The 12,240-nt window shown below is 59.2% G+C and overlaps 1 long non-coding RNA gene across 1 annotated transcript; it reads right to left on the bottom strand.

Moving 5' to 3' along the window:
- Positions 1–285: 285 nt before the first annotated feature.
- On the bottom strand, positions 286–911 carry LOC120655644. Its single transcript, XR_005667676.1, has 2 exons — positions 769–911; positions 286–653 (listed from the first exon to the last, which is right to left on the bottom strand). It is a non-coding gene; the product is annotated as an uncharacterized LOC120655644 (long non-coding RNA).
- Between the last annotated feature and the right edge of the window lie 11,329 nt (positions 912–12,240).

Below are 12,240 nucleotides of genomic sequence, written 5' to 3'. Positions count from 1 at the left end.
GAGCTACAACTTTGGTAGTCAACGCAAAGTCAGAATCCCAGAGTAAGTCAGTCGAAAAATTCAATTACTCCTCTAATTTTCTGGTTTTTTCAAAAAATAGAGCCTCTGTATTTTGCGTATATCGCTTGCAGTAAATGTTCGATTGGGCTGAAATTTTGTGAGCATTTAGATGACTAGTAAGGTGCCTGTGCTAACGCAACAGGTAAATTTTAAATGCACACTAAACAACACATGATCCATAGTCCAAACTGGGAATTAGTTGCTTCATACAAAGAACACATGATCTTAAGAAATGCTAGACAAAGAGCATAAACCATAAACCATCTAGACAAAGAGCAATCAATATAAATCTACTTGTAGGTATATCAGTGAACTTCCCAGTGTTGTTCCCAGAGACCATAACATAACAAAGAGAAACTATTAAATTTTATATATACAAAAAAAAACACATGATCCAGCTCACACAAAGCACTCCCAGGACTCCCTTCATTAAATATCTCATCACTGCTGGCCCGAGCAGCAACTGTTTGTGTCCCAGTCATCTTGCACAACATGTCCATAGCAACACTAAGATCACTTCGAACTGCAAGGGTGAAGCCTTTGTTACCAAACAACTCGTTGAAAGCAGCAACATTGCTACGCAGACCAGTTACCTGCACACGAACACACAATTATATATAATACTTTCAACAATTGATCAACTAAGATTTCAGAACCAACTAAAAGAAAGAAGATTGGAAAAAAAAAAGGCAGCATAAGTGTAAATACCAGGTATTGAAAAGCACTTCCTTCTTGCCCATAATTGCTGCCCTAAGCAACTGCACGTATTTTCTGCTCTAATATGCCAATCTCCAAACCTGCTATAAAAAACAAAATATAAAGTTCATTGTGGTTCTATCACTCTCATAGCCTGTCGTGGTGCTGCAAACCACAGCCGGGTGGCGGAAGGCACCCGCCCTAGCCCAGAGGGTGTGTACTCAGGGGTTAGCTAGTCTTAGATCAATCTTCCTCTCAAGAACACAAGGAACACAGCAAGATTTAGAGTGGTTCGGGCCGCCGGAGCGTAATACCCTACGTCCACTGTGTGTTGTATTGCTTTCCCACGAGAGTGAGGAGGTGCCAGAGCTTGAGTCTGTCTGGGTTGTGGAGATTGTCCTGTGCACAGCGGGCACCTCCCTTTTATATCTCAAGGGGGCGCGTACACAGCCGTTGGATCCCCGACAGGTGGGTCCAATGATGCAGTATAACCTAACGTACTGTTCATACATTATGGCGTCGCAGGCAAGGAGATCTCTCTCTTGGATTCCCTCGCTTGCTCCCGGAGCCCTTCGTCCATCATGTCCTAGCGTCTCGTCAGGTCGGGCCCGTCGTAGCTAGTGGCACCGCCCGTCTCATAGCTTAAGCGGGTGGTGTAGCTTGCGGCGTAGGCGGCATGATGGAAAAGTGCCGCGCTGTCGTATCCATTTAATGCAGCAGTCGGGCTCTGCGCGGGCGCGGCTCAGGCGGCTGCACTGTGCTTCTTGGTAATACGCGGCGCGCAGCAGGGCCTGGAAAAAGGCTGTCTTGTGAACCGCGGCGGCAGAGCACGCCTTGTCCATCGCATTAAATGCGGTAGGTGGGCGAGTCTTCCTGCGGAAGGCTTGCGCACGATCCCACGTCTCCGGGACACGTGGCGGCTCCGGACCCCTACATTGTGTGGGCGTCCGGACAGGCGCAGGAGGTCCCGGACCCTTATGGGGGTCCGGGCCCCGGCGGTCGGCACGGAGCTTCCCTTGTTTAGGGATACGTGGTGTCTCCGGACCCTTCCCCAGGCGGGGAGCGGGTCCGGGGCCGTTGGCCTAGTGAGGGGAGAGCCTGACCGGTGGGGCCTGGCTACTCCGCCTTTCCCGCGCAGCTATGGACAACTACGCGGGTCCTGCCTTGCTGCAGTAAGAGTGGGTATCCCTGTTACAGGGTACCGACAGTGGCCCCCGGGCCCACCTTGGGGAAGGTACGAACCCACAGGTGGGGCCACTTCTGCGATTTAGCTCTGTATGGCTTGAAGTTCCTTTCTGCAGGGGTCTTCGACCGGCCTTGACCACCCGTCGGGTTGGATGCTGCCTCATCACGTCGCAACGGATTACTGACTATGGGCCCCACGATAAGTGGTTCACCTAGTCACACGCGCGACGTTCGGCATTGTTGCGGCCGGAGTAAACGAATCATTTACCACCGGCGCAGCTCCCGAAAAGCTCGGCCACGCCTACGATTAATGCGCGCACGTCAGCTCGGCTTCCGCCTTGCTTCACGCGCGCGGGCGACGGTTCGGATCCCGCCTTTTCGCACCCTCGTTGATTACCCACCCTCCCTGACAGGTGGGCCTGGGCCCCCACGTCATGGACTGGGCGGCTAACTCCGGGTGCGGGCGTCGCTTGAGTTCCGGCGACGGTTCCGGGGCGTGCTGGTTGAGTCAGGCTTTATAGCGGGGCATACCGCATTCCACGGTTGCTTTCCCGCATTCGTCTTCTTCCTCCAGCCTTTGCGCCCCTTTGCCTCCGAGCCTTCCTCGCTCTTCTCTTCCCCCTACACAAGCTCCTTCCTCGCCCACCAAGAGATGGCGTCCCTTGTTCATCCCCGTCGCTTCCAGACCGAGGGAGAACTGAACACAGTGCGCCGCCTGCTTGGGTGGAGCGCTCAGGAGACCGGCTGGGGCGTGCGAGCAGGCTCGGTTCCCCTTGGCAACCTCCGCGCCGGGGAGTTCGTGCTATTCACCTCGCACATCTCCGCCGGCGTGGGACTGCCGATTTCTTCATTCTTGCTGCTGCTGCTGGAAGACTTCGGCCTCCAACTTCAGCATCTGACACCGCACTCCCTCCTCCTGACGTCCATCTTCGTGCACCTATGCGAGATGTTCGTAGGAGTTCGGCCCTGCGTCATCCTCTTCCGCTACTTCTTCATTCTGGTGAGGTCCGGAAGGAGCAGGGACGAAGTGGGAGGGTACTACTTCCAGATAAGGAGCGACCTGCCGACTCCTTACATTCCCGGCCTTGCTGGCGGAAGGTGGGAGGAGTGGCGCAGGGATTGGGTGATCGCCACCACCGAAGCCAACGAGCGCCTTGCCCTGCCGATCACGGGGCCCGCTACCGACAAAGCATCTTGGAGGGCCAAGCCGTCACTGCAGCCGGAGTTCGACTCCGTGCTGGACAAGATCAGGTCGCTGGCGGAGAGCGGCCTCACCTCATGGCACGTGCTCGGCGACTTCGTGAAGCGGCGGATCGCCCCCCTGAAGCAGCAGCCACGACCGGCGTGGAGCTCCACCGGCCTCAACGATTGCAGCAGGACCCACCGCGGGGAGGGAAGCGACCTGACCCAGGAGGCCTTGGAGGTCCTGGTGCGGAACGTGACGGGAGACACCTTCATCCCGGAGAACCTGATCCCCCCGCAGGGCATAGTTCCCCTCTGCGAGGACTCCGCGAGGGTGGCAGTGCTGGCAACCCTACCGACTCTGGACGACGGGGGATTGGCCCCACGCCAGACCGGAGGCGACGCGAACCGCGGGCTCCGGATCCCTGGCACGTCCGGGGATCAGGCTACGCTGGGCGCTGCGGGGTCCGGCGTCACTACGAAGGGGAAACAGGCCGCGGCTAGCAGCGTGGCCGCGGCCGGCTCTAGCCGGGCTCAGAGCAGCTCCGGTGCGTCGTCGGGGGACGCAGGCCGGCGGAGCCTACTCCGGGGCGACGGGACCCTGGTCTCGGAGCCCGCCGCGAAGCGCCAGAGGTCTTCTGAGGGCGCAGGCCAAGGTAGCTCCCGGGCTGCCGGCCCCCACGGGCCCTCTGGCGCAACTGGACCACCACCATCGCCGCCGAGGAATTCATCGCGCCGGCAGCAAGAGCAGCAGCAGCAGGAGCAGCCGCAAGAGCAGCGGCAGCAGGCGCACGGACGGCAGCAGCAACAACAGGTGCGACCCCGGGTTGCGCCCATGCCGCAGCCGCAGGAACAGCAGCAACGGGTGCAGGCCCGGGTTGCGCCTGCATTGCAGCTGCACGGGCAACAACAGCAACAGCAACAGCAACAGCAGCAGCCACAAGAGAAAAGGCCCGGGCTCCGGGGACGCTGGGTACCCGGTACTGTTGGGTTAGTGTCATCCTGCTCTCCTTGCCTGTGCCAGTGTTCTGTTTGCTTTTGTTGATGGCTTTTCTGCTTTGCTACCAGGGCTTCCCGCCCCAGCGGTTCTTCTACCACCGTTGGCACATCAGCAGGTGCCCGGGCGGCGGCGACCTCGGCATCGACAGCGACGGTGGCAGCAGGTGCGGGACCCTCAGGTACGGCGTCCTGCTGCTTACTTCGTGGCACATGGTGCGATGCTGACTGTCATGCCATTTCCAGACTCTGCAGTGCTCAGTGCAGCAGCGGCGGCGGCGGTGGCGCCGGTGCTGGGTGCAGCCGCACCCGACACGGTGGTGGAGGTGCCAGTGCAGAGCGCAGCCACTCCTGACACATCGGTGGAGGGGGCACCCGATGCGGCCGCGTCCGCTACGGCAGCAGCGGGAGTGCCGGAGTTAGGCTCGGCCGCGCCCGACTCGGCGGCAGCGGGGGCGCCGGAGCTGGGTCCGGCCGCGCCCGACTCAGCAGCAGCAGGAGTGCCGGAGCTGGGTCCGGCCGCGCCCGACTCGGCAGCAGCAGGGGCACCGGAGCTGGGCTCGACCGCTCCCGACTCGGCGGCATCGGGGGCGCCGGAGCTGAGCTCGGCCGCTCCCGACTCAGCAGCAGCGGGGGCGCCGGAGCTGGGTCCGGCCGCGCCCGACTCGGCGGCGGCGGAGGCGCCGGAGACAAGTGCCGCAGCGGAAGCCCCTACCTCCAGCTCCGGTCCTGTTGCGGAGGAAGAGTTGGAGGTGGTGTTTGGCAGACGGCTCCTGCAGCTCCAATCCCCGGAGGAGGATGCGACTCCGCTTCCTAAGGTGCTGTTGCGAGTTCGGCGGTCGATCGAGGAGGCAACCTCCTCCGCCGAGGCGGCCTTCCGGCGGGAGTGGTCTGCACTGGAGAGCGAGCGCCAGCGCCTCTCCGACTGGCACACCCGCCTGGAAGTGCACACGAAAGCAGAAGCCTCCCGCGCTGCGGAAGCTCGGTCGAAGCTCAAGTCGGACCAAGAGGCCTACCGAGCCAGCCTTAAGAAGGTGTTTGACCGAGAGCTCGCAGTGTCGACCCGGGAGAAATCCTTGGCGCAGCGGGAGCAGGACTTCACCTTGGAGGTTGTTGGCTTCGCTGCTCAGCGGTCCGACCTCGAGGCTCAACTCGCAGTTCAACAGTCCGAGCTGGAGACTCGCAGCGAGGACCTCGAGTTCCGGAGGCAGGAGCTCGACGTCTTCTCTGCGACTCTGCAGGGATGGCGCGAGCAACTGCAGGAGAGAGCCAGCCAGCTGGCTGCCGATGAGGCGGATCTGGAGGAGGGCCGGAAGTCCCTCGCTAAGCAGGAGGCCCACGCCACCGGCATAGAGAAGGAGCTCGGGCGCCAGCGAGACTCGCTCAAGAAGCAGAAGGCATCGGTGGAGCAGAGGGAGGCCAAGCTCGAGGAGAGGTCCCGCGAGGTGGAGGTGGCCAAAGCGACCCTGGACACCCGGGTGAAAGAGGCTGTCCGGGAGGCGGTCCAGAAGCACCAGGAAGACCAGCGCGCTGGAGCTCAGCGGATCGCTGACTGGGCGGCCGAAGCGAGCCTCGCACTGGTGCCATTTGGAATGAGCCCGATCCAGGTGGCGGAGCCGCCAGCTTCGATAGCTGACGCCCTCCCAGTATTGAGCTCTGCTTCGGATAGGCTCCAGCGCCTGGGGTCGGTCCTTACTGGACAGCTTGAAACCGAGGGCCGCGAGCTGATCCGGATGGTGGCGGAGCACATCCTGACCTGTCTCCGGAGCCACGACCCGGCCATCTCGCTGGCGCCCGTGGTCGATGGCCCTGTAGCAGAGACGGAGGCCGCCGCTCGGGACAGCGTGCGGGAGGTCGTTGACTTCGTCGCCGCCTACTTCAAGCGAGAGCCTGCGGACCCTTAGGCTGGGGATTGTATCTTTTTTTTCCCTTTGCACTATGTAACAAACATTGTATTAGTTGAAAGTTTTTGAAATAGAAGAAACTTCAACTTAGCTGTTTGTCGATTGTTGATTTGCGGTATGCGGCACCCCGGCGCCCTGGCCCCCTGGCGGATAGGTTCAGTTGTTTGGACCTGTCTGCCACGTGAGCCGTAGAAGATACTCCGGACCTCCTTGGGCATAGGTGTCACATAGCTTCTAAGACGAGCAAGCGTCTTGTTCCCTGCGTAGCATACAGAACTACAGAGAGAAGAGTCAAATTTGCTTATATGGTAGCAATGATACTGCAACTTAGCTGTTTGGCGCATGCAGAATCCATTCATGGTGTCTGGGACAAGGTGGATGCTCGGGCCCCTGGGAGATAGACTCAGTTGTTTTGAGTCTGTCTACCATTGAAACCGGGCCTTGGTCTGCATGAAGGCTTTGAAGCAGATGCCAGGACCCCCTGGTAGGTAGGCTCAATGGTTTGAGGCTTGCTACCACCCTAGAGGCGGCTTATCCTGTGTACCACTTCAAATTCACAGCTTAGTAGCAGGCCCGCGGGACTCATCCCTGACCAGTGCCAGGCTGGTACAGGGTCCGGGCTCAAGATGCGCAGGTCCAGGTCGGTCAGCGCTTGTTACAGAGTGGTGGAGTGCGTAGGCTTAGGGTCGGAACCAGGCTAAAGCGCTACGCAGGGCTCCGGACCATTCCAGGAAACAGCACGATCTTTCCGGACCTGGCATCACTGTCCCAGACCCTTCGCAGCAGTGGGTGAGGTCACTTTGCTGTGCTCGATCCTTTGAGATATAGTGCTGGACATGCCGTGTTGGACTTAGGAAGCCAGCTCTTGAGTTGGGGCGAGGTCCGGGCCCCTAATTACCCGGCTCCAGGTACTAGAGCACTCGTTACAGGGTGGTGGAGAGTGCAGTCTTTTGGGTACGGAACCAGCTAAGCGGCTACACTGGGCTCCAAACCGCCCCAGGAAACAAGTACCCGCTCCCCAGAGTAGGTCTCTAGGGGTCCGGACCCCTCTCCAGCAGCAAGAGGGTCCGGACCTGTACGGTAGTCCAGCAGCTCAATGCGGAGCTTAGTTGCAGCAACAAGAGTGGAGGACCCGCGGGGGTTAGAAAAAGGCGAAAATTCCGAGAATCGAAATACGTAATTTAGCTTTGACACAAAGATAGAGCTAGGAGAAATTCTTTCCTTTGCAATCTCGATGTACATGGCTTGCACGATGGATGCTAGAGGCCGGGTTTATGAGGTCGGACCTCTACCGCTCTGAGCCGCGCGTTAGCCGACGGTGCGATGGATGCCAGAGGTCGGGTTTACGAGGGTGGCCCTCGACCGCTCTGGGCCGCACGCTGACTCTATCTTATTACAAAGGAAAAGTTATTTCCCTGCTCTGCCTAGGTGTAAAACTTACGCAGATGCTCTATGTTCCACGGGTTGGGCAGCGGCACTCCGTCTTCTGTGGTGAGGCGAACGCATCCGGGCCGGCATACCTCCGTAACTTTGAAGGGCCCCTCCCAGCTGGGGGAGAGTTTGTGGAGCCCCGCTCGGTTCAGGATCCGCCTGAGGACGAGGTCGCCAGCCCGGAGCTCCCTACTGTGCACGAACCGTTGATGATAGCGCCGGAGCGCCTGGTTGTAACGTGCATTTCGGATTGCTGCTCGCCACCTTCGCTCGTCAACGAAGTCCACGTCGTCGCACCGCAGCTGCTCCTGCATGGATTCGTCAAAGGCCTGGACCCGTGGTGAGCCCAGGTGAATTTCTGGGGGAAGGCATGCTTCAGCCCCGTAGACCAAGAAGAATGGAGTCTCCCCGGTAGCTCGGCTGGGTGTGGTCCGGTTGCCCCATAGTACACACGGAAGCTCGTCAACCCATTTGGCACCATGCTTTTTCAAGCAGTTGTAGGTGCGGGTCTTGAGTCCCCTGAGGATCTCTGCATTCGCTCTCTCAACCTGTCCATTGCTGCGGGGATGTGCCACGGACGCAAAGCATAGCTGGATGCCGATGTCCTCACAGTACTCTTGGAAGAGTCTGCTTTTGAATTGGGTCCCGTTGTCCGCGATGATACAGTTTGGGACGCCAAATCTGCACACAATGGACCTGAGGAATGCGACTGCTGATTTCTTAGTAATATTCACCACAGGAGTAACCTCCGGCCATTTGGTGAACTTGTCGATGGCGACATAGAGGAACCGGTATCCACCGACAGCCCGGGGGAAAGGCCCCAGGATATCCACACCCCACACAGCGAATGGCCATGAGGGTGGAATCATCTGCAGAGCTTGAGCTGGGGTGTGTATATGCTTTGCATGGAACTGGCATGCTTCGCAGGACCTTACCAGCTCAGCCGCATCCTGGAGTGCTGTTGGCCAGTAGAAGCCATGCCGAAAGGCCTTGCCAACAAGCGTGCGAGAGGAGGAATGACTTCCGCACTCGCCTCCGTGGATTTCCGCGAGCAGTTCGCGGCCCTCTCCCTGGGAAATGCATCGCATGAGGATTCCGTTGGCGCCACGGCGGTAGAGATCCCCTTCTACCACCGCGTAGCGTTTAGCCAATCGGACTATGCGCTCAGCGGACACATCGTCATCAGGGAGGATGTTATCCTTCAGGTAGTCCCGGATCTCGGAGATCCATGCATCGGGAGCTCCCAAAGCAGGTAGGGGTGGCTCTGTGAGGACACCAGGCTCCTCAACAGAACACACAGCCCCAGTTGGGCACCATAGGTGGAATGCTGCCGGGACCGCTAGCTTCGAGGTGCCAACTTGATCCCCGTCACCCGGCTCGGCAGGCTGGGCGGTAGGTTTCAGCAGCCGTCTTTCAAAGACACCCTCGGGCACAGATGCCCAGGTAGATGCTCTCGCAGAGAGATCATCTGCTGCCGAGTTGTGCTCGCGGGGAACGTGTTGCAGTTCCAAAGCGTCGAAGTCCTTCTCGAGCTTCCTCACGTGAATGAGGTATGCCGCGAGCTGGGGATTGTTGCAGTTGCAATCCCCTCGGACCTGCTTGATGATCAGCTGGGAGTCCCCCTTCACCAGAAGCTGCCGGACCCCCAATGAGAGGGCTTGCGTCAGGCCGAAGATCAGAGCCTCGTATTCCGCCATGTTGTTAGTGGCCTTGAACTCAAGGTGCACCATGTACTTCAGCTGATCTCCGTTTAGGTCGATGAGGACCACACCAGCCCCGGACCACTTCTCGCGGGCGGACCCATCAAAGAAGAGTGTCCAGTGAGGCTCGGTGAAGACTGGTGTCCTGATTTCCGGCTCCGGGGGTCCAGCATTTATGACCGGACCCCCAGGGTTGCTTGGGGAAGGAGTCCACTCCGCTATGAAATCAGCCAGGATCTGGCTCTTGACCGCGTGGCGTGGCTGGAAATCCAGTTGGAATTCTGCCAGCTCTGCTGCCCACTTGGCGATATTGCCTGTGGCGTTGGAGTTGTGTAGGATCGCTCTTAATGGGTAAGAGGTCACTACAACAACTCGGTGTGCTTGGAAGTAGTGGCGCAGTTTCCTGGACGCAATAAGTATTGCATAGATAAGCTTATGCGTCTCAAGATACCTAGCCTTTGCCTCGTGGAGGACTTCACTGACATAGTAGACTGGCTTTTGGACGGTCCGGACCCTCGTTCCTGGGTCCGGCTCGCCCTTGTCCATCACATCTGTCCCTTGGGCCCCCAGTGGTTCTGGGCTCCCACTGGGATGGGACTCCTCCGGACCTGCCTGTGCAGGGCCCGGACCTTCAAGCTGGGGTGAGGCTGACGGGCCCCCGTGTCCAGGGTCCAGCTCACCATCCTTGGCCAAGGGGTCCTTGGTGCTCCCCTGGGGAGTTTGCTCCATCCTTTCGGCGACCAGCACCATGCTGACCGCCTCCGCAGATGCAGCAAGATACAGAAACAACGGCTCACCGGGTTCTGGAGCCACCAGTACAGGCAGCGAGGTGAGGTGCTGCTTCAGCTCCTGGAAGGCTTGTTCAGCCTCTTCGGTCCATAAAAATGGACCGGACCTCCTCAACAGCTTGAAGAAGGGAAGGGCCCTCTCAGCCAGCCTCGATATGAAGCGGCTAAGAGCAGCGAGAGATCCAGTAAGCTTCTGGACGTCCTTGATACGGCCAGGAGGCCTCATTGCTTCGATCGCCTTGATCTTGGCTGGGTTTGCCTCAATGCCTCGATGTGAGACCAGGAAACCTAGCAGCTTCCCTGCTGAGACGCCGAAGATGCACTTCTCTGGGTTCAGCTTTGTGCGCGTGGCGTGAAGACGGTCGAAGACGAGGGACAGGTCCTCCACTAGTGTTGACCCTACCTTAGTCTTGACTACAATGTCATCGACATACACCTCAACAATATTTCTAATTAGATTACAGAAGGTTTTGTTCATAGCTCGTACAAACGTGGGTAAGGCATTCCTTAGACCATACGGCATGACAATGTAGCAATAAAGCCCATCTACTGTTACAAAGGCAGTATGCTTCCTATCCTCTCTAGACATCTGAATCTGGTGGAAACCAGAGTATGCATCTAGGAAAGACAAAAGCTCACACCCGAAGGTGGAGTCCACGATCTGATCGATACGCGGAAGAGGATAGGGGTCTCTTGGACATGCCTTGTTGAGGCTGGTGTAGTCGATGCACATCCGGAGCTTCCCGTTGGCCTTTGGGACGACGACCGGATTGGCCAACCACTCGGGGTGGTGGACCTCCTCGATGAAGCCGGTGTGTAGGAGCTTGTGGACTTCCTCGCGGATGAAGTTCTGCCGCTCCACGGACTGCTTCCGAGGCTTCTGGCGCACCGGCGTGGCGTCAGGGTAGATCCTCAGATTGTGCTCGATCACTTCCCTGGGGATCCCAGGCATCTGTGACGGTTCCCAGGCGAACACGTCGACATTTGCCCGGAGGAAAGCGATGAGCGCGTCTTCCTATTTCTCCTCCAGGTTCCCCGCGATGCGGGTGGTCCTGGTGGAGTCTGTTCCAATCTGTACCGACTTCACGGGAACTTGGTCCGGGTCAGATGGTTGGACCTTGGGAGCCTTTGCAGGCGCCCTGGGTTGCGAGGTGGACGGATCCTCCTCGGAGCGTGCAGCCTCTGCCGCCAGAGTATGCAGTCTCTCAACTGCAGCGACGGCAGCGGTGCGGTCACCCTGCACGGTGAGGACTCCGGCAGGGGAAGGCATCTTCAGGACCAAATACCCGTAGTGGGCAATGGCCATGAAGCGGTAGAGTGCCGGTCGGCCAATGATGGCGTTGAACGGGAGGTTCACCTCCGCAACATCGAACATGACGCTCTCTGTGCGGAAGTTCTCCTCGGTCCCGAACGTGACCGGCAATGTGATGCTCCCCAGGGGGAACACCGGGTGTGGGCCCACTCCGGAGAATGGGCGAGAGGGAGTCAGCTTGGACTCTGGGATCTGCAGCTGCTTAAATGCTGCATAACTGATGACGTTGAGACCAGCCCCACCGTCAATCAGTACGTGGTAGAGCCTCACGTTGGATATGACAGGAGCGGTGACTAAAGGTAGCACACCAGCTCCGGCCATATTCTCCGGGCAGTCGGATGGCCCGAAAGAGATGGTGGTGTTCATCCACCTCTGGTGCGGCGCCGCCCTCGGGACCCCCGGCTTCACCGAAAGGACCTCCCGGCGAAGGGTCTTCACGTCCCGCCGGGAGACAAGCTCCCAGCTCCCGCCATACATTACGTACAGCTTCTTGCGGCGGTCGCCGTTGTCGGAATCGGAGTCGTCGTTGTGGTAGACGCCCTTTAGCTCTCGGGCGGGGGATTGGTACCCCAGCTCCTTCTCCCCGGCCGCGGCCCCACTGTCAGGGGCCTTCTCCTTGCCGGCCCGCTGGCGAGGAGGGGGTGAGCCATCCTTAGAGGACTGCTCACGCCGCCCACTGACCCGTTTCGCGAGCTTTTGGATCTCGCGGCAGTCAGCGGCGCTGTGGCGAGCGGTGGGATGCACTGGGCATGAACCTCCACTTCCACCTTGCGGGCGAGGGCGTTTGCCGTGTGTATTCTGGCCCCCAGCCGCTGCAGCCGCAGCCGGCGCCGCTGCTGGCGCTGCTGCTGCAACGACTGGTCCGCCGGAATGCGGCTCCCCGCGACCCCGGTTCTTCTTCTTCTTCTTGCCACCGCCCTGAGCGGTAGCACTGGAGCCACCAGCTTTGGTGTCTCCATCTTGGGGGGCTGAGTGCCATGCACGGC

This window comes from Panicum virgatum, chromosome 1N, assembly GCF_016808335.1.
Source record: "Panicum virgatum strain AP13 chromosome 1N, P.virgatum_v5, whole genome shotgun sequence".
Lineage (NCBI taxonomy): Eukaryota > Viridiplantae > Streptophyta > Magnoliopsida > Poales > Poaceae > Panicum > Panicum virgatum.
This window is presented reverse-complemented; position numbering and strand designations above follow the sequence as displayed.